General features: G+C 44.8%; 4 non-coding genes across 4 annotated transcripts; all 4 read left to right on the top strand.

The window, feature by feature from the left end:
* The first annotated feature begins 6,117 nt into the window (after window positions 1-6,117).
* trnan-guu (transfer RNA asparagine (anticodon GUU)) lies at window positions 6,118-6,191 on the top strand. The gene has a single exon. It is a non-coding gene; the product is annotated as a tRNA-Asn (tRNA).
* Window positions 6,192-6,648: 457 nt separating this feature from the next.
* On the top strand, window positions 6,649-6,722 carry trnan-guu (transfer RNA asparagine (anticodon GUU)). The gene has a single exon. It is a non-coding gene; the product is annotated as a tRNA-Asn (tRNA).
* Window positions 6,723-14,877: 8,155 nt separating this feature from the next.
* Window positions 14,878-14,966, top strand: trnay-gua (transfer RNA tyrosine (anticodon GUA)). The gene is given in 2 exon segments: window positions 14,878-14,914; window positions 14,931-14,966. It is a non-coding gene; the product is annotated as a tRNA-Tyr (tRNA).
* Window positions 14,967-16,258: 1,292 nt separating this feature from the next.
* Window positions 16,259-16,347, top strand: trnay-gua (transfer RNA tyrosine (anticodon GUA)). Its single transcript is given in 2 exon segments — window positions 16,259-16,295; window positions 16,312-16,347. It is a non-coding gene; the product is annotated as a tRNA-Tyr (tRNA).
* Window positions 16,348-18,534: the final 2,187 nt, after the last annotated feature.

Below are 18,534 nucleotides of genomic sequence, written 5' to 3'. Positions count from 1 at the left end.
ATGAAATAAGAAAGGCTCAAGTAAATAAAGAGAGTGTTGTAGCAGTATTTTTTTATATTGAAGGAGCGTATGATATTCAATTCAATTCAATTCATTTTTATTTATATAGCGCCAAATACAACAAATGTCATCTCAAGGCACTTGATGTGGAGAGAAGGGTTATTAGTTCAAATTAGAAGAATGGGTATAAATGGTTGTATGTTTAAATGGATTAAAAAAAATTTAGAAGGAAGAAAAATACAAGTGAGAATAGAGAAGGAATATTCTGAGAATTTTAACATAGAAAGCACAGTAAGTCCATTATTATTTTCTGTGACATGTTTAAGGCCTCTCACCAGAAGAGCACCTAAAAGATTTCTGAGGAGTGTGGACATAAATCCCGCCACATTTTACCTGGAAAGCAAGCCCTTTATAATTTGACCTAATTTGCCTTCCACATTTGGGTATATACTGAAGAGATTGTAATAACCCCAACCCTAAATTTGACTTGTCCTAAGTGCAATTGCTTTTGTTTCGCCCAATTTTAAATCAAACAACCTCAAACATCCCTACATGAAACCACATTTAGATAATAATGATTCTATTTTTGTGAAAGGGGGATGAATTCATACCCTCTGTACACATAGCCGAGCTTTACATTAACCTGTTTTATTAATGTTTGCAGATGAGTAAGACACGGAAACCTGATGCTTACTGGAGGGACATCTGTGTAAAATATGCCCAGGACCAATACCACTTCTCTACTGGCAAACGTTCAGGGGCCAAGAAGTGGAAAAGGGCCCTGAAGAAAATTGATGCTTGTCCCCTGCAGAACCACACAAAGGATCTGTTCGGGGGAATTAGCCTTCTGTGCTCCTGTGGGTTCCACAAGGTAGGTGAAATGATTTACTAAGTCCTGATAAGCTACTGCAGCATGTGGATTTATTTATTGAACAATATATATCTGCATCTGTGAGTGTAGGATTCTGAGTTGCATGTAGCACAGCCTTGTCAGCCAAGGAGGAGGAAATAGTCCACCGCTACACAGCTCTCCATGCCATGGACAAGAAGCCTTCAAGGTACAAAATAGTAATTATTTTGTGCACCAGAATTAAACATACATTCCATGGGCTGAATGAAGAATATGGATGTCTCTTTCACCATTTAGCTACACCCAGAAGGCTAGGAAGAAAGCGCGGGAATCAGGAGGACCGTGGAGAGCACCGAGGAAGCCGAGTGGCTCTGCTCCTAATCAAACTCGACATCTCTCATTTAAAAACCTGGAAAAGATGATGTAACATTCATAGCATCACAGTTGACACTTGACCAACTCTGAAAGCCTTTCTACACACTCTTAATTAAAACTAGTTTGGTGTGCTCACGAGTGTTCTCCAAAGTCCACTTTTCTGATATAAGTAAAAAATAAGAATTATTGTTGTCAAAAGACTGAAATCTTTCACTTTTGTTAAATGGATTAGAGGATCGTTTACCCGATTTCTTTAAGTTGTGTTTTTTATTTTGAATAGTCACGTGGATAAGGCACTGGCCTCCTGAAGCTGGGCATGCACTGTGCTATTTTTGGCCCGATGTCGACAAGACTTTCACTCGTGCGACTATTTTGGAGATCGGGCCGGGTTTTGGCTCAATCGTGCGTCTCGCATCGTGTAGTATACATGGGGTAATGACAAACGATTAAGCCCTCCCGACCACCTCCTGACGCTTTCGGATGAAAATCAAACTTGTTTGAAATCCTGGTCGCCGCTCGTGAGGCTCTCGCACAGTTGAAGCAGTTGGACGCGGCGATTGACCTCATCCTGTCACACTACGCAGAGCCAAGCAGAATGTCCAGCAAAGAGGTGTTCTTTTGCTGGGGACTGGCCGAGTGCTCCTGCTCAATCGTTTCCAGTTGTTGCTTGGCTCTTTTGATATAAATTATCAGAGCCTGAATTTGTACTTGTACCTTCAAAGCATCCTCGGGTGACAGGAACTTCATCCTACGAAAGCGGGGGTCAAGGGCAGCAGCAATGATGGCCACATTTTGTCCATTCTCTTTGAAAGCAGACTCAGACTCCCACCTTGCCTTCATCTCTTGGTCTGCAGCAATCTGAAAAGAGTTCACAGAAGCAGACCCGTATGTGGTTTTCTTTGTAGACTCATGGAGACCCTTCAGCAGTGGAGGTAAAACAGATATTGTGACATAGGACTCTCCACTGAGCAGGGTATGCTCAGCTGTACCCCACTGTTTTTGTTTCTGTTTCAGCTTGCTGCTAGCCGGCTCACTTTTCTTGAAATGCTTCACAAGAGACCATGCAGCCCCGAGTGTCCTGTCGATCATGGGGTTGTTCTTCAAGGCATGATTTACCACCAACTGAAGCGTATGGCCGGCACAACGATGTGATGCTACCCCATGTTTCTCCTCTAGGATGCGAAGAGCTGCAACAACATTTGCTGCGTCATCATGTACAATCGCCAGTACATCATCTCGAAGGGAGAAATCAAATTTATCTGCAACCATCTCAACCCAAGAGGCAATATTTTCAGCAGTGTGGCGATCCTCAAGCGGCATTGTAGTTAAGCTAAACGAGGTCAGCTCCCAATTTTCATTAATGAAATGACAGGTGACACCTAAATATGCCTCAGTGGCCAGACTGGTCCAAGCATCAGTTGTTAGGGATGGTTTGGAAATGCTTTTTTTTTAGTTCACTTTTCACTTTGTCCATGGTAACCATATACTTCTTCTCCATTTAGTCAGTGAAGATGCGCCTGGATGGAAGGGTGTATCCTGAGTGGAAAGTGTTTATCATTTCACGGAAGCCTTCACCTTCAACAATCGCAAGGGGCCTCATGTCCTTCACAATCATAGAGACGATCCTGTTTGTGTACACACTAGCCTCCTGGGGTGTGCAAGGTGCCTGGTTCTTTTTATGAAAAAAGGTCCGCCACACTGCTTGGTTACTCCTGTAAAGGCAAAAAACATAAAGTACATGAATATTCACAGCAGCAAATCAAAAATATAGCATCGTCCACATCATTGCTGTTTTTATGATACATTTAGCTAACAGTAGGCTATACTACAGCCATCTCAGAGGCTCAACTTAAAAAAATTATTTATGTAATTTAAATTGTCAACTTGTAATGCGTGCTTACTGCTTGGATCTGGTTGCTACTAGATCATGGAATTTCGACAGTCAACAGGTAGACTAGAACTACATAATGGCAGAGTATAAAATCCACCGTCCGGTGTTAGCAAATAGATAACACAGAAGAAACATGTCGGGACTGGTAGCGCTAACAGCTTTAAACTAGGCAAACATGGGACCTGTTCTAGTCGTAATTAAAAGACGTAAATTTTACGCCGGGAATATAACTAGACAACAACTCAACAGTCTAAAGTAGCGTTTATTCAGAGAGGATCTTGAAATTAACAGGACTTACGGTGTTTTGCTGCCATCCTGACGAGCTCCAGGGTGCTTTCGTTTTAAGTGTTCGTGCATCGCTGATGTACTGCTGTGGTACGCCAAATTAAATTTGCATAGTCTGCAAACAACCACATTGTTAGCAGCATTAAGGGTGAAAAATTCCCAGACTTTGGAAGACCGTGTGCGTGATTTTTTTAGCTATATGCTCTTCAGTGCTCCAACTACTAATTGCCGCCGCCATCGTTATGAATTCTTCTTCTTCCGTTTTAAACTAAGGCGTCTACACTGATTGGCGACTCTGGTGCATATTATTGCCACCGCTGGACTGGAGTGAGAGTTCATCTAGTAGGTCGTTTGGAACGGGACTTCAACCAAAAAAGAATAAAAATTAGCGACGCATAAAACGCAAATTATTCATGTCGACGAAATTATGACGTCGAATAAGTCGAATACGTCGAGTATATGACCCAGCTCTAGTGCCAAAGCATGCTGAGGTGTTTGATGAGAGATATTACAGTTGTATTGTAACTGGTAATCTTGCTGTATAGCACCTCCTACTTTTCGGTTCAAGTTTGACATAGATTTAGTCAGCAGTCAAATGTTCACTCAAGTCTCATCATGCAAAAATACAGAACTCTTGCATCTACCGCCATGAGGGGGCAGTCAAGCTCGAAGCCACACTCACTGCCAACAAAAGCCAGGCAGAGTCTCTGTGGCACAATCGTTTAGTGTATTTGGCTGTTAACCGAAAGGTTGGTGGTTCAAGCCCACCCAGCGACGATGGTTTATACCAAAAAATCCACTGGTCAGCAACCAGTTGTATGTTTGGTAGCAAATCAAAAGATGTACGGGGTCCCACTGAACCCACAAGTTATCCTTTAAGTCATTTGGTTGACATGCTTGCAAAATTCAAAAAGGCTGAGAGACCAAATGAGGGCAGTTGGGAAAAAATTGGACATTAAATCTCTTTCTTTAAAGCTGCAGTTGGCAGGTTTTCAAAATTACGAGTCTAAAGTTGGAAAATTCGAACTGATACAACTTTCAGGTCCCTCCCCCGACATCTAACAAGCTCCGAATCGCCCCCAAACCCCTCCCCCTCTGTGGACGAGGTTGTGCACGTAAGTTCACACCAGTGTGAGCGCACACAAGCTGTGTGATGACTCACGCTCAGCAGCGTGTGCATAAGCTGTGATTAACAGGTAGGATTCCTCCACCCTAACTTAATTGGTTAAAAACAGTCGGGAGCGCTCGGTTTTTGCAAGCATGATTACAGGCTTCAGAGGGAGGTACAGATTTCGTTATTTTTCCTAAACAGACTATTTAATATTCTACTTCCAGAATCCCATGACAGTTCAAGCTAATATGACTTAAAAAAAAGTTGCAGACCGCAGCTTTAACAAGTCAGAGCAGGAAGTTATTGACTACTTGTTTTGTGCTACTTTACTTGTTACCTATACAGCAGATATCAACCTTATGACAAACATAAATAAATCGAACACATACTCTAATGAAGGGATGAGAGGTGGTAATGATCGAGGCCACGTCCACAGACAACTACAGCAAGTCTCTGTGGCGCAATCGGCCAGCGCGTTCGGCAGTTAAAGGGATAGTTCGCCTCTTTCGACATGAAGCTGTATGACATCCTATATTAGCAATATCATTTGTGAACATTGACTTACCCCCGCTGCGTCCTGTGAGCCGAATTCCAGCTGAGTTTTGCGTTCCACGAAGGTAGTCCGGCTAGTTGGCTGGGGTCAAAAAAATAAAGCGTTTTGCTTCTCAAAAAAATATCCGTTCAAAAGAGTAATACATTTGCATCACAAAATGTTGTCCAGGAAAAAGTCAGACCTCACTTCGCTTGGCGCTATTTTTGCCTCCCTTGATATCAATGCGTCCAATGTAAAACTGTGCAGACGGAAGAGCAGACCGAGCAGTCCCCTGCTTCCGAGCAGTAAACACCGTAACAGGTGCAGCTATCGCTAGGTGGCTAGGGAGTGCTCGGTCTGTTCTTCGGTCTGCACAGTTTTACATTGGACGCATTGATATCAAGGGAGGCAAAAATAGCGCCAAGCGAAGTGAGGTCTGACTTTTTCCTGGACAACATTTTGTGATGCAAATGTGTTACTCTTTTAAACGGATATTTTTTTGAGAAGTAAAACGCTTTATTTTTTTGACCCCAGCCAACTAGCCGGACTACCTTCGTGGAACGCAAAACTCAGCTGGAATTCGGCTCACAGGACGCAGCGGGGGGTAAGTCAATGTTCATAAATGATATTGCTATATGGGGTGTCATACAACTTCATGTCAAAAGAGGTGAACTATCCCTTTAACTGAAAGGTTGGTGGTTCGAGCCCACCCAGGGACGAGTGTGTGTACCAACAAATCTACCGGTCAGCAACCAGTTGTAAGTTTGGTAGCAAATCGATAGCTGTAATGTGTGACTTGTCCCACTGAACCCACAAGTTATCCTTGAAGTCATTTGGTTGACAAGAGTTAAGGTGCCAAAGCATGCTGAGCTGTTTGATGAGAGATATTACAATTGTATTGTAACTGGTAATCTTGCTGTATAGCACCTCCTACTTTTCGGTTCAAGTTTGACATAGATAAGCAGCAGTTCACTCGAGTCTCATCACGCAAAAATTCAGAAAGCTTGCATCTACCGCCATGAGGGGGCAGTCAAGCTCGAAGCCACGCCCACTGCCAACAAAAGCCAGTCAGAGTCTCTGTGGCGCAATCGGTTAGCGCGTTCGGCTGTTAACCGAAAGGTTGGTGGTTCAAGCCCACCCAGGGACGTTCTGACTTACGAGAATTGGAGCAAACATTTTGCCGCCAAAACGCTCTCCTTACGCATTATACACGCTCCTTGGCAAAATATTTCTCCAAGGGTGACCTGTTAAGTGCAGTGTAATGCATGACTCAACCTGGAGGCTCCTCTGTCTTTTGTCAAAATTGCACAAGCAAAGTGAAAAAACAACCTTTTTGTCATATTGCTATGAAAGTCACACACAAACAGGAAAAAATTCAAAAAGGCTGAGAGACCAAATGAGGGCACTTGGGAAAAAAATTGACATTAAATCTCTTTAACAAGTCAGAGCAGGAAGTTATTGACTACTTGTTTTGTGCTACTTTACTTGTTACCTACACAGCAGATATCAACCTTATGAAAAACATAAATAAATCGAACACATACTCTAATGAAGGGATGAGAGGTGGTAATGATCGAGGCCACGCCCACAGACAGCTACAGCAAGTCTCTGTGGCGCAATCGGCCAGCGCGTTCGGCTGTTAACCGAAAGGTTGGTGGTTTGAGCCCACCCAGGGACGAGTGTGTGTACCAACAAATCTACCGGTCAGTAACCAGTTGTAGGTTTGGTAGCAAATCGATAGCTGTAATGGGTGACTTGTCCCACTGAACCCACAAGTTGTCATTTGGTTGACAAGAGTTAAGGTGCCAAATCATTCTGAGCTGTTTGATGAGAGATATTACAATTGTATTGTAACTGGTAATCTTGCTGTATAGCACCTCCTACTTTTCGGTTCAAGTTTGACATAGATCAGCAGCAGTTCACTCGAGTCTCATCACGCAAAAATACAGAAAGCTTGCATCTACCGCCATGAGGGGGCAGTCAAGCTCGAAGCCACGCTCACTGCCAACAAAAGCCAGGCAGAGTCTCTGTGGCGCTACCTCGCTCACGTTAGTCTAAATCTCACCTCCAATAGGCTTCGCCCTTCTCCATTCTCACATTGAACGATTTAGCCAATGTCTCACCGACTCACAATGAACCGAGCCTATCAACGCCCGAGCTCACAATGGAGCTCGGCCAATCACCGTGACGATATACGACCCTAGCAACGCCGGAGCTCACAATGGAAATTGGCCAATCAAGGTGAAGCCCTAACTTGGAGTTGACCTCCGCTCCCCCTCCTCCAACGAAAACCAACAAAAAAAACAAATTAAAGATTTTGTCTTCGTTAGGTTAGAGGATTATAAAAGTTAGCCGTTACAGAAGAGGGATTTTTCATCGAGCCGTTGTCTCTGCCGACTTAAAAAAACAGTCTTACAGTAAGTATCAAGTTATATTGTTTCTTATATATCCTTCCATTCAAACAAACGTCGTATTAAAGGTAGGGTAGGAGATCCTGGATTTTGAGTCCAGCGAAGCTGCATTTTGAAAATACACAGGTAAAAAGTCCCAACCCTTTTCTTCACTTTCCCCCCGAAGGCACGCCTCTAGAGTACATGAACGCGCACGAGCACGAAGGTGCACGAGCGCTGTTCTGACAGCAAGCATCGATCGTTGTCGTATTTAGTATTTAGTTTATGCTAACTATACGTTTAATAATGCTAGGTGCTAGCCAAGCTGGCTCTAGTTTAGCTTCCTGCCAAGCTTCGTTCACGGAGGAACAGGGGGAAGGAGGGGGAAGGAGGGGGAAGGAGGAGCAGATTGCAGTTTGATAGACGGCATCAGTATCCAATCATTGTGAACGGACCGTTCACAATGATTGGATACTGTTTTTCCTAGATTGTACGTTCTAGAGGCCACTAAAACTTTTCATATTTGTGTCAAAACTTTTAATTAATTGGTTGCAATGAGGGTGTGAAGAGTATTTCAAGCAATACGTAAAAAAATGTTCCAGAAAAAGATCCCCTACCCCGCCTTTTATATAGCTAAACAGCTAAAAATAATATACCATAGATTAAATAAAATAGTGTTACTATGATGTCTGTGAGCAAAGTATAAAGACACATTTAACTTTATAGCATAGTAGTAACCTTAAAATGTCACTAGATAGATAGATGGATAGATGGATGGATGGATGGATGGATAGATAGATAGATAGATAGATAGATAGATAGATAGATAGATAGATAGATAGATAGATAGATAAGTAATTGACTGTAATTATTGTTTGTATAGAAATATTATTGATATTGATTTTTTTTATGCTTTCATGTCATACCAATTGTTAACTGTATAAAGTGCATAAATACTTTGTTATGTTTGATTCTCCTCATTTCTAATGTTATCTTCAGATGAGCTCCAAGCCAAAGAGCCATAAAGGTATGGGAGATGAGGAGTGGATGGCAAGGCTTAGGGCATTTGCCAGCAATGGGGTTTGGCCTTCAAACGCCGGAAATAGACCAGCCCCAAGGCAGAAGAAATGGCATGATCTCTATCAGAAGGTAAAGTAAAGCCACTACAAAAAAAGAGACATGAGTAATTGCCATTAATGAGATGATGCTGTAATGTTTCAGATAGAAAAATGCCCCATGCAAACACGAGGTCAGACCACCCTTTTTGGAGGGTCTATGACCTGTGACTGTGGCTTTCACTCTGCTAATGTAAACTGGTTTAAAATGAAATCTGATTACAATAAGTCATTTTTACAGCTATGTCTTGTCTTTTACAATTCTGGTGAATGATGGCTTTTAACTTAGAATATACATGTTTTTGTAGCCTGCACTGCAACCTCCTCCTCCTCCTGTGACCCAACACTCTATGGCTTCACCATCTTCTTCTGCTGATACAGCTCCAGCCCCACGGTCCTTTTTGAGGTCCCCTCCATCTTTGTCATGGGTAAATGTTTTTGTTTCCCTGCTAAATACTTTGTATGATTAATTTAGCCTTGTGCAACAAACTGAAATAACAGTTTTCGAAGAACACATTTTTATGCTTATTTTGAAGCTGGGATTCATATTGGATTTACTTTACATTAGTGTACATTTTTCATTTCAGTTCACTAAATCCCATTTTGGTGGGTCTTTTTCGGATCTCCATCCTCTGTGTGGACCTCCAGCCCATCTCCGTCCTCTGTGAGGACCTCTATCCCTTCTCCGTCCACTGTGAGGACCCCTATCCCTTCTCCGTCCACTGTGAGGACCCCTATCCCTTCTCCGTCCACTGTGAGGACCCCTATCCCTTCTCCGTCCACTGTGAGGACCCCTATCCCTTCTCCGTCCACTGTGAGGACCCCTATCCCATCTCCATCCTCTGTGAGGACCTCCAGCCCTTCTCCGTCCTCTGTGAGGAGCCCTAGCATTGCTCCATCTTCCCCGGCACACACCTGCGAGACTGTTTCATCTGTGAGTACAGTAGTATGTCTTCATTAAAGTAATGGAGTTCTAGGTCTTCTTTAATGAGACATATTTATGTACATTTCCAAATCTCTTGTGCTGTTTTCAGGGGGAGCCTGGAACGTCACTGTTACAGTCAGCAGCAGCCGGGGATGCAGCTTCTTTCTGGTTGCCGAGTGAAATGAGGAAAACCATCCCTGTGCAGGACCAAAGATGGATTTCAAATACACTCTTTCGCTCTGGCAAACTGCGCCCAGATTTGAAGCTCTGGTATGAGCCTCCTGTGCCAGCCCTGATCTACCACCAGGTACCAACACCCGACCGTTTTTTCTTCCCATCGGCTTCTGGTGTGGATGCCCTATCATCAGTGGAAGGTCAGGGTGTTCTGCCAAGCCTGTGGGAAGCATCTTACAGGTGCTGGTATCCACAAAAGGGCTTGGAAGGTCCTGGATATTGATAGGTTTTACCTGCTGGTGACGGAGACACTCAAGTGCAGTGGGTGCAATCTCACATACCTATCAACGTCCCAGACCATCCGGGACCAGCTGGACTTGCCGCACCAAAAGCTGTTCCGGCTTATCCTGACCCAGAAGTGAGTAAAACATTTTGTAAAATGGTAATTTGAGGCATAGAAAATAAATTGATCTGTAAATGTAACTGTAAACTAAATACTTTATGAATCTGAATTCCAGGTATGCCTGTGACATACGTGTCATCCGCCTGATGCGGGATCGGACTCAGGGCAACAGCTCTGCACGGCTGTTAAAACAGCTGAAAGAAAATCACGGGGAGGAATGGCTGGATAGGTTGGGGCACTATTTTGAAGAGTGCTCTAACTTTGTTAATGGGCCCAGCCTGTTCCCAGTTGTGTGCCAGGAGCCCCCAGAGCCCGCTGACGTCCCCACTGATCGCTGGTTGCTGTCTGTGTATGGCAGAGACATCCTGTCACGCATAGACCACATCAAGGCCAGCCTCACATCCACCTTGGGCACCATCTTAAAGTTGGACTCCACCAAAAAGGTGAGTAATAATGTAATGATAATAACAATTACAATTATCATCATCATTATTATTATCATATGCTCCTAGAAAAACTACTTTGTAATGTGAGAGTATTAAGTACACTAATTTAAAAAGGTTTGGTAGATCACACTCATTTTTTCTAATTTCACAAACAACTAAACTTGTTTAATTCTAATTATTTGTGAAATGTTTGATGTATAAAGTGCATAAAAAATGCAATGAAATCTATGGCATTCAGTGGTTTCTAATGACAAGACAAACTATGAGATTTAACATCACTTTTTTAATTGTAGATCACAAAGAAGCTGGCAGGACACAGCAAAGGAACGGCCCTGTGGGTGTCTTCTGTGGGCAACGAGCTGGGCCAAATCTTAAATAGTGTCCTGACTGTGCAGGAGGGTCCAGGACTGGACAGGATGGCTGCTGGCCTGATGGAGCGGTACCGCCAGGCTGGGGTTGCACCTCCCAAGGTGCTTTATGTGGACTGTGGCTGCTGTATAACTGAGGGGCTGAGCAAGCTGCAGGCCAGGTTTGGGGAGTGGCCAGATCTCCACATACGACTTGACATTTGGCATTTCATGCGGCGGCTGGCTGTGGGATGTACGACAGATGCTCATCCCCTGTATCCTGCTTTCATGAGGGCCCTGTCCTCGTGCATCTTTGAGTGGGATGCAGGGGACCTCGACCTCCTGCGGAGATCAAAAACAAAGCAGCTCCAGCAAGAACAGAGACCTGGTATAACCAGATCCATGGTGGACAGCCAAATAACAAAAAAAGAGTTGAGTACTTTCTGCCGTAGGAGGACTCGGGGAGAGGAAGCAACTCTTGTACAACTAGAACGGCTGCTGGAGGAGCTAAGGGGTCCAAAAGGGAGAGACCTGATGGGTGTTCCTCTGCTGGATGAAGTGAGGATGGATCACATCTGGCGTGTGCAAAAACGGCACATAAAATGCATCCAGGATGTTCCAGGGATTCCGTTGTACACTGAAGTAGGCAGCAGGAACAAGAGTGGCATCAAGCTCAGCAGCTGCCGCTGTGCCAGAGGATCAACATCTCTCGAGTTATTTCACTGCCACTTGAACAGCTTTATTCCTGGTAAGTCCCTCTCTACATGATTACACCTCTGAGCTGTATTTAATATCAAAACTGGATTAACAAGCAATTTTTCTAAGGCATAAATATGTTGTTTTGTTTTTTCGCTTTTTTTTTTCAGGAACCAGTGCAAATCTGCTGAATTTCCAGCTCTATCTCCTGGAAGGCCTTAACAGGTGGAATCAGGATCGGGGCGCTGCAGCAGTGAGCGGCAAGCCGTCGTGTCTTCTCACATATGCTGGAGACACGACACGATGCATTAACAACAACAGCCTGAAGGTGCTCGGCCGAGAATACGTCCCCAACTTCACACCTCCAGCAAAATACACAGGTATTTCAAAATGATATCTGTGATTTACATTTGACAGTTAGATTTCCGAACCAACTGGTGATACCGTACCGTAAGATGGACTCTATTGCTGCCCTGTAGAAAATTAACATTATGTTTTTGCTGACACCAAACAACCGCAGTCTGCGTAAGAAGTGGAGGCGCTGATGAATTCTAGAGCATACAGTGGCTACCTGTGTCTGCCAGCTCAGGTCGCTGTCAATGTGAATGCCTAGGTACTTACATGAGGTTAGCTGATTAATGTTATTACCGTGTATGGTCAAAGGGCTACGGTCACCAGTTGACCTGGGATCAAAGAGCATTTCTACAGTCTTACAGGTGTTAATGTGTAGTTTATGGTTGTCGCACCAGTCCACAAACCTGTCTACAGCCTCTTTGTGGATGGATGAATCGGAGTTCACCCAGCCTGCTTTCTCCACTCAGCCTGCTCCCTCAACCCAGCCTGCTCCCTCCACCCAGCCTGCTCCCTCCACCCAGCCTGCTTTCTCCACCCAGCCTGCTGCCTCCACTCAGCCTGCTCCCTCAACCCAGCCTGCTCCCTCCACCCAGCCTGCTTTCTCCACCCAGCCTGCTGCCTCCACCCAGCCTGCTCCCTCTACCCAGCCTGCTGCCTCCACCCAGCCTGCTGCCTCCACCCAGCCTGCTCCCTCCACCCTGCCTTCTGCCTCCACCCAGCCTGCTCCCTCCACCCAGCCTGCTGCCTCCACCCAGCCTGCTTCCTCTACCCAGCCTGCTGCCTCCACCCAGCCTGCTCCCTCCACCCAACCTGCTTTCTCCACCCAGCCTGCTTTCTCCACCCAGCCTGCTTCCTCTACCCACCCTGCTGCCTCCACCCAGCCTGCTCCCTCCACCCAGCCTGCCATAGCTGGCCGTATGTCTGAGGTGTGAAATATATAGTAAACTGTAGAATAGTAGATAGATAAAAGAAAACTTGAACAAAATGTCCTTTAACTAATATCTGTTCTGTTGGTTGTGTTGTCTTAGGGTTTAGATGAGGCAGGCGTACCAGGCCTGGACAAAGTGGACAGCTTGGCTGAGCATCTGGTGGAGCTGAGGAACAAAATCTCTCTGACGCTGAGCAACCAGGAGGTCAGTAACGTGTTGTTGCTTGCTGCATACATGCACTATGCACACACCTCAGCTCACTGGAACATTGCTGTGTCCTCATGTACAGTTGTGTTATTTCCCTGTGTAGGTGAGCAGCATTGTTGCTCTGTGGCAGAGCCTGCTGGACTTTGACAAGCAGAGGGTGGTATTTGCTGCAAGGCACCAAGACAAACTGAACACTGGGAGGTTTAGGTCCCCCAAAAAGAGACAGGAATTTACCCCTGGGGTGGAAAGTGTGAAGCGTCATGCCTTAACAACCACAGCCCCATCTGCCCAATGGCCAGACTGCTGCCGCCTAGTGGAGCCCATCTTTGTTCGCCTCTGCAGGATCCATCGTAGTCCAAAAAAAAGAGGGACAGGCACATTCTCAAGATGGGATCTGATCCTTCAGGACTACAGAAAGATCAGGCAGCTCATTTTAGCAAACGGAGCTATCATGCAGCAGACTACCTTGCAGCTGGTGGATGTGAGCTACACCACCCTGGTTCAGTGGCATAATCAAAGGGTGAAAAGGCAGGAAACGGCTGTGGTGCAACAAGGGCTAAACCTTCCTAGCCGGTTTTCTGTAGCTGCTGACCCACTTCTCCCCGCCAATATACGTCCCCATTATGCCATACCACATTCAGAACCAATACATATTTACAGTTTACCACCTAACACTGTGGGACAGGCTAAATTAAAAAGAAAGCTGCAATTTACAGATGATACAAATCCACCAGGACAGCGGCAGCTTCTCCCTGCTCCACCCAAAAGGCCTCAGGTAATGACAATTGCTCCAGTGGCCTCACAGGTTCGTGTTATCCCCACTACTCTACAGACACAGAGTTTTTGAACGTTCTCTGCCACTCCTCCACATGCTCCTGCTCTGGCTCCTGTTTTGGTCCCTCCTCTGGCCCCTGCTCCGGCTCCCATAGCAGGCTCCACTCACCCTAATAGAGCACCCCGAAAACTGACCCGCAAAGTTTTGCACAACACGTGCAAAAAATGCGGGCAGTTCAGAATGGCTGAAACAGGACACAGCCAATATAGAGGGTAAATTTACTGTCCCTCTAGTGAAACTCTAACTAAAGAGCAGTGGCTGGAAGAAATTAAAAAGAAGACACAAGTGTACTCATTTATACTTTTTGAGCATTTACAAACTTTTTTTGTTGTATATACTTTATATTGTGGTACAGTCTTTCCACCTCCGTTGGCATTACTGGGCGCTTCGAACAAGTGCACCACCATTTGTCGGCGGTCACCCTGTGTCTCACAGCTGTTGCTGTGGCTCCAACTTTAGCTGGGACCACTTCTCTGTCCCTCCTCTCTCTCTGCCCGTTCTAACTCCATCTGGGGAAGTTCGGCATCTGTATATTCTGGTTCATGAATATATCTCTTTAGCTCTATGGTAAAAGGGATGTCTTCATCATCAGTGTCGTAGTCAGACATGATTACGTTAACTTTCCGAGCAGTAAACACCGTGAAACAGGCGCAGCTGTCGCCAGGCGGCAGCGCGCATTGATACTGCAACCTAGTGCCAAACAATTGTGAGGTGTAACTTTTTCGCAAGATACGATTTTGTGATAGAAATGTATTACTCTTTTGAATGCATATTCTTTTGAGAAGAAAAACGCTTTATATGTGAAGCCCGCGCCAACTAGCCGGACTACTTCACCCCCAAAACGAGGCTGTAACTCAGCTCACAGGACGCAGCGGGGGGTAAGAAAATGTTCTTAAATAATATTTCTAGAATGGGATGTTATAAAGCTTCATGTCAAAAGAGAAGAGCTATCCCTTTAAGCCTGGTTACATGCATCCATACAGGATTAATGAAAAGGATGTCAGCTTTGCTCCCTTCGATAGCTCAGTTGGTAGAGCGGAGGACTGTAGGTGCCCAACAACAGTTATCCTTAGGTCGCTGGTTCAATTCCAGCTCGAAGGATGTGCCAAGCTTTTGTATACAGAGGCTCTTTTGGCCAACTCCGTCAATCCTTTCAAAGCTTTTGGAATATGCTGTTTTACGAAAGACTGTTCCACTCTCTATCAGATTTGCTAAGGGCTAGTGGCGCAATGGATAACGCATCTGACTACGGATCTGAAGTTTCTAGGTTCAACTCCTGGCTAGCTCGGCACACTGGTTTTAGTCTCTCACTTCTCCCACTGCTTTAGAACAGGATCGCTTTAAACCTTCTACTCCCTGGGTATCCCAGCTCACTTACGCCCCAAAGATACCTCACAGTGTGTTGTCTTGCAACACATGTGGCTGACCCAACACCGTAAGGAAAGCTCGTCTTCCTCTTTATCTCTGCTGTCAATGATTTTGCTACAAACACAAAATAAAAAACATGCCTGCCAGCCACATGCCGCAGAGCTACATATGCTATCCTTGGGATACGAAGGTGTTTCGGATCACATCAAAGCCACACACGACAAAAACCCACAACCGGCCGTGATCGTATAGTGGTTAGTACTCTGCGGTGTGGTCGCAGCAACCCCGGTTCGAATCCGGGTCACGGCAACCCCCCGACCGAATTTGTTTGCATCGCTGAAAAAAGATCCCACTTTCAACTTAGATTTCTTAAACTTTTAAAAAAATAATTTTGTCTACAGGCCCCTGTCCCGTATCAAAGGTCTGAAAGAATCAAACAGCACAAATGCAGAAGGTCTGCCCATTTAAAGAGCATAAAAGGGGTCAAAGTATCAAACAGGCCCCAATGAGAAATAGTGCCTTTTTAATGAGTCGCCAAGAACGCATATGTTCTGTGTTTTTTAGCTCTTCTAAAGGGAGGGTTTTCACACACCGCCACACCTAAAGTATAAACATCCTAACAACAGAAGATGAAAATCGTGTGCCAAATGAATGGGTGGATAGACCTGACAAAAAAAGAACCAAACAAAAAGGCTGGACTTTTGCGCTGGACAATGTGAGGGTATATTGAGGATCAACATCTGTGTTGGACGATGTGGAGACTTTCCCAGATAGATGCCAGATATGTTTTTGTAAGGACTAAATGCATGATAGAAACTGAGGCTGATTTGATCTGAAACGCATCTGAAACTGATGGTTTCTAATCACTTTTTGTGTTCATTTAACTGATAAACAGGCCCAATCCCCTGGCTCCCTTCCATAACTCATTTGGTACAGCAGAGAACTGCAGGTGTCCCATGATACGCATCTTAAGCCTGGTTACATGCATTCATACAGGATTAATGAAAAGGATGTTGGCTTTGCTCCCTTTGATAGCTCAGTTGGTAGAGCGGAGGACTGTAGGTGCCCAACAACAGTTATCCTTAGGTCGCTGGTTCAATTCCGGCTCGAAGGATGTGCCAAGCTTTTGTATTCAGAGGCTCTTTTGGCCAACTCCGTCAATCCTTTCAAAGCTTTTGGAATATGCAGTTTTACGAAAGACTGTTCCACTCTCTATCAGATTTGCTAAGGGCTAGTGGCGCAATGGATAACGCGTCTGACTACGGATCAGAAGATTCTAGGTTTAACTCCTGGCTAGCTTGGTACGCTGGTTTTAGTCTCTCACTTCTCCCACTGCTTTAGAACAGGATCGCTTTAAACCTTCTACTCCCTGGGTATCCCAGCTCACTTACGCCCCAAAGATACCTCACAGTGTGTTGTCTTGCAACACATGTGGCTGACCCCACACCGTAAGGAAAGCTCGTCTTCCTCTTTATCTCTGCTGTCAATGATTTTGCTCCAAACACAAAAAAAAAATGCCTGCCAGCCACATGCCGCAGAGCTACATATGCTATCCTTGGGATACGAAGGTGTTTCGGATCACATCAAAGCCACACACGACAAAAACCCATAACGGGCCGTGATCGTATAGTGGTTAGTACTCTGCGTTGTGGTCGCAGCAACCCAGGTTCAAATCCGGGTCACGGCAACCCCCCGACCGAATTTGTTTGCATCGCTGAAAAAAGATCCCACTTTCAACTTAGATTTCTTAAACTTTTAAAAAAATAATTTTGTCTACAGGCCTCTGTCCCGTATCAAAGGTCTGAAAGAATCAAACAGCACAAATGCAGAAGGTCTGCCCATTTAAAGAGCATAAAAGGGGTCAAAGTATCAAACAGGCCCCAATGAGAAATAGTGCCTTTTTAATGAGTCGCCAAGAACGCATATGTTCTGTGTTTTTTAGCTCTTCTAAAGGGAGGGTTTTCACACACCGCCACACCCAAAGTATAAACATCCTAACAACAGAAGATGAAAATCGTGTGCCAAATGAATGGGTGTGTAACCCGTTGCTCACGTTTCCCCTATGAACAACGCCCAAATTCTCTGACCTACACTCTAACGACTTCTGCACACCTGTGCTCTCACGAGTAAGGAGTCTCTTAACAGGTAACAGTGTATCTTGTGCATAGAGTGCGCAACTGATCGCATTAACAAGACTAGGCCCGCTTACCATACAACCGAAAGCAAAGTGCAATATAGCTTTTAACCTTATACTAAAATAAAAAAGGAAAAATGGTAGTATGAAATAACATGCCAGTTTAATAATCCGTACTGGTCAGTAGAAGAAACCCAAGGGCAATGCACTTTAACATGTAACAGTTCAATCTCGTCACAGTAATATTATTAATAAACAATAGCACAAGGAAGCTTCACACCTGTTAATTGGGTACCCAACACAACCAGTGCTAAAACAGATAAATCCCAAATCAAAAACAACTTTAAATAACAAAAAGTTACCAAAACCCAAAAAGAGCCGACACAATAAATGAATCAAACTTCACAGAATCAGTCTCTTGCAGGAATAAAGCAGTCCCGTAGCTTCATATATCGTTGCAGGCCTGATAGCTCCTATTTAGCATACGTCCGCAGAATAGCAGTCCCAACGATGGCGGCTCTCAGCACAACCAGGTGGAACAAGTTACTCACCCCACCAGGGATTACCAGTCTTAACTGAACGGCTTCAAAACTGCTCCAACTCCGGTCCAACAGTCCACTCTGGATCCCGTGCTTGGTCTGGTTCTGTAATCCACAATCTCCAAAATCCAGGCAACATGTCCGAAATGTTTGTAGCTCCCGCTAGTTGGTAAAAACTAGTGATGTTACCTCCAACACCGAAGCTCCGAAGCACGCTTCAAACTCGACAGGGTAGTTATAGTGAAGCAGTGGGCCGGAGCTTGCTTCATGTGACGTCACTGATGACGTTTGAACCACTTCACTGCTTCATTCAGACCGAGTCAGCTGACTGCTTCGAGTTGATGTGCGGAGCTTTGAACATTTGCCGCGATTGAGTGTATTCAAGATGGCTGAAGCCCCGGTTCATGTCCCCGTTCTACACCTATAACAGCTCTCGTTTTTTGATATTCGGAGTTTTGGATTTTTCTCTCATGGAGCAACCATTGAGGAAGCGTTCTAAAGTGTGGGAATATTTCGACCCAAACAGTTCCTTCAGCACACCAGCCTCCTCTGTTCCCTGTGACAGAGTATTTTCCAAAGCTGGAGGAATTGGCTAAAAAAAAAAAAAAAACGTTTGAGCCCTTCTACT

This window comes from Odontesthes bonariensis, chromosome 8, assembly GCF_027942865.1.
Source record: "Odontesthes bonariensis isolate fOdoBon6 chromosome 8, fOdoBon6.hap1, whole genome shotgun sequence".
NCBI classification, from domain to species: domain Eukaryota; kingdom Metazoa; phylum Chordata; class Actinopteri; order Atheriniformes; family Atherinopsidae; genus Odontesthes; species Odontesthes bonariensis.
Note: the sequence above shows the minus strand (reverse complement) of the source record. Positions and strands in the feature narration are given on the sequence as shown.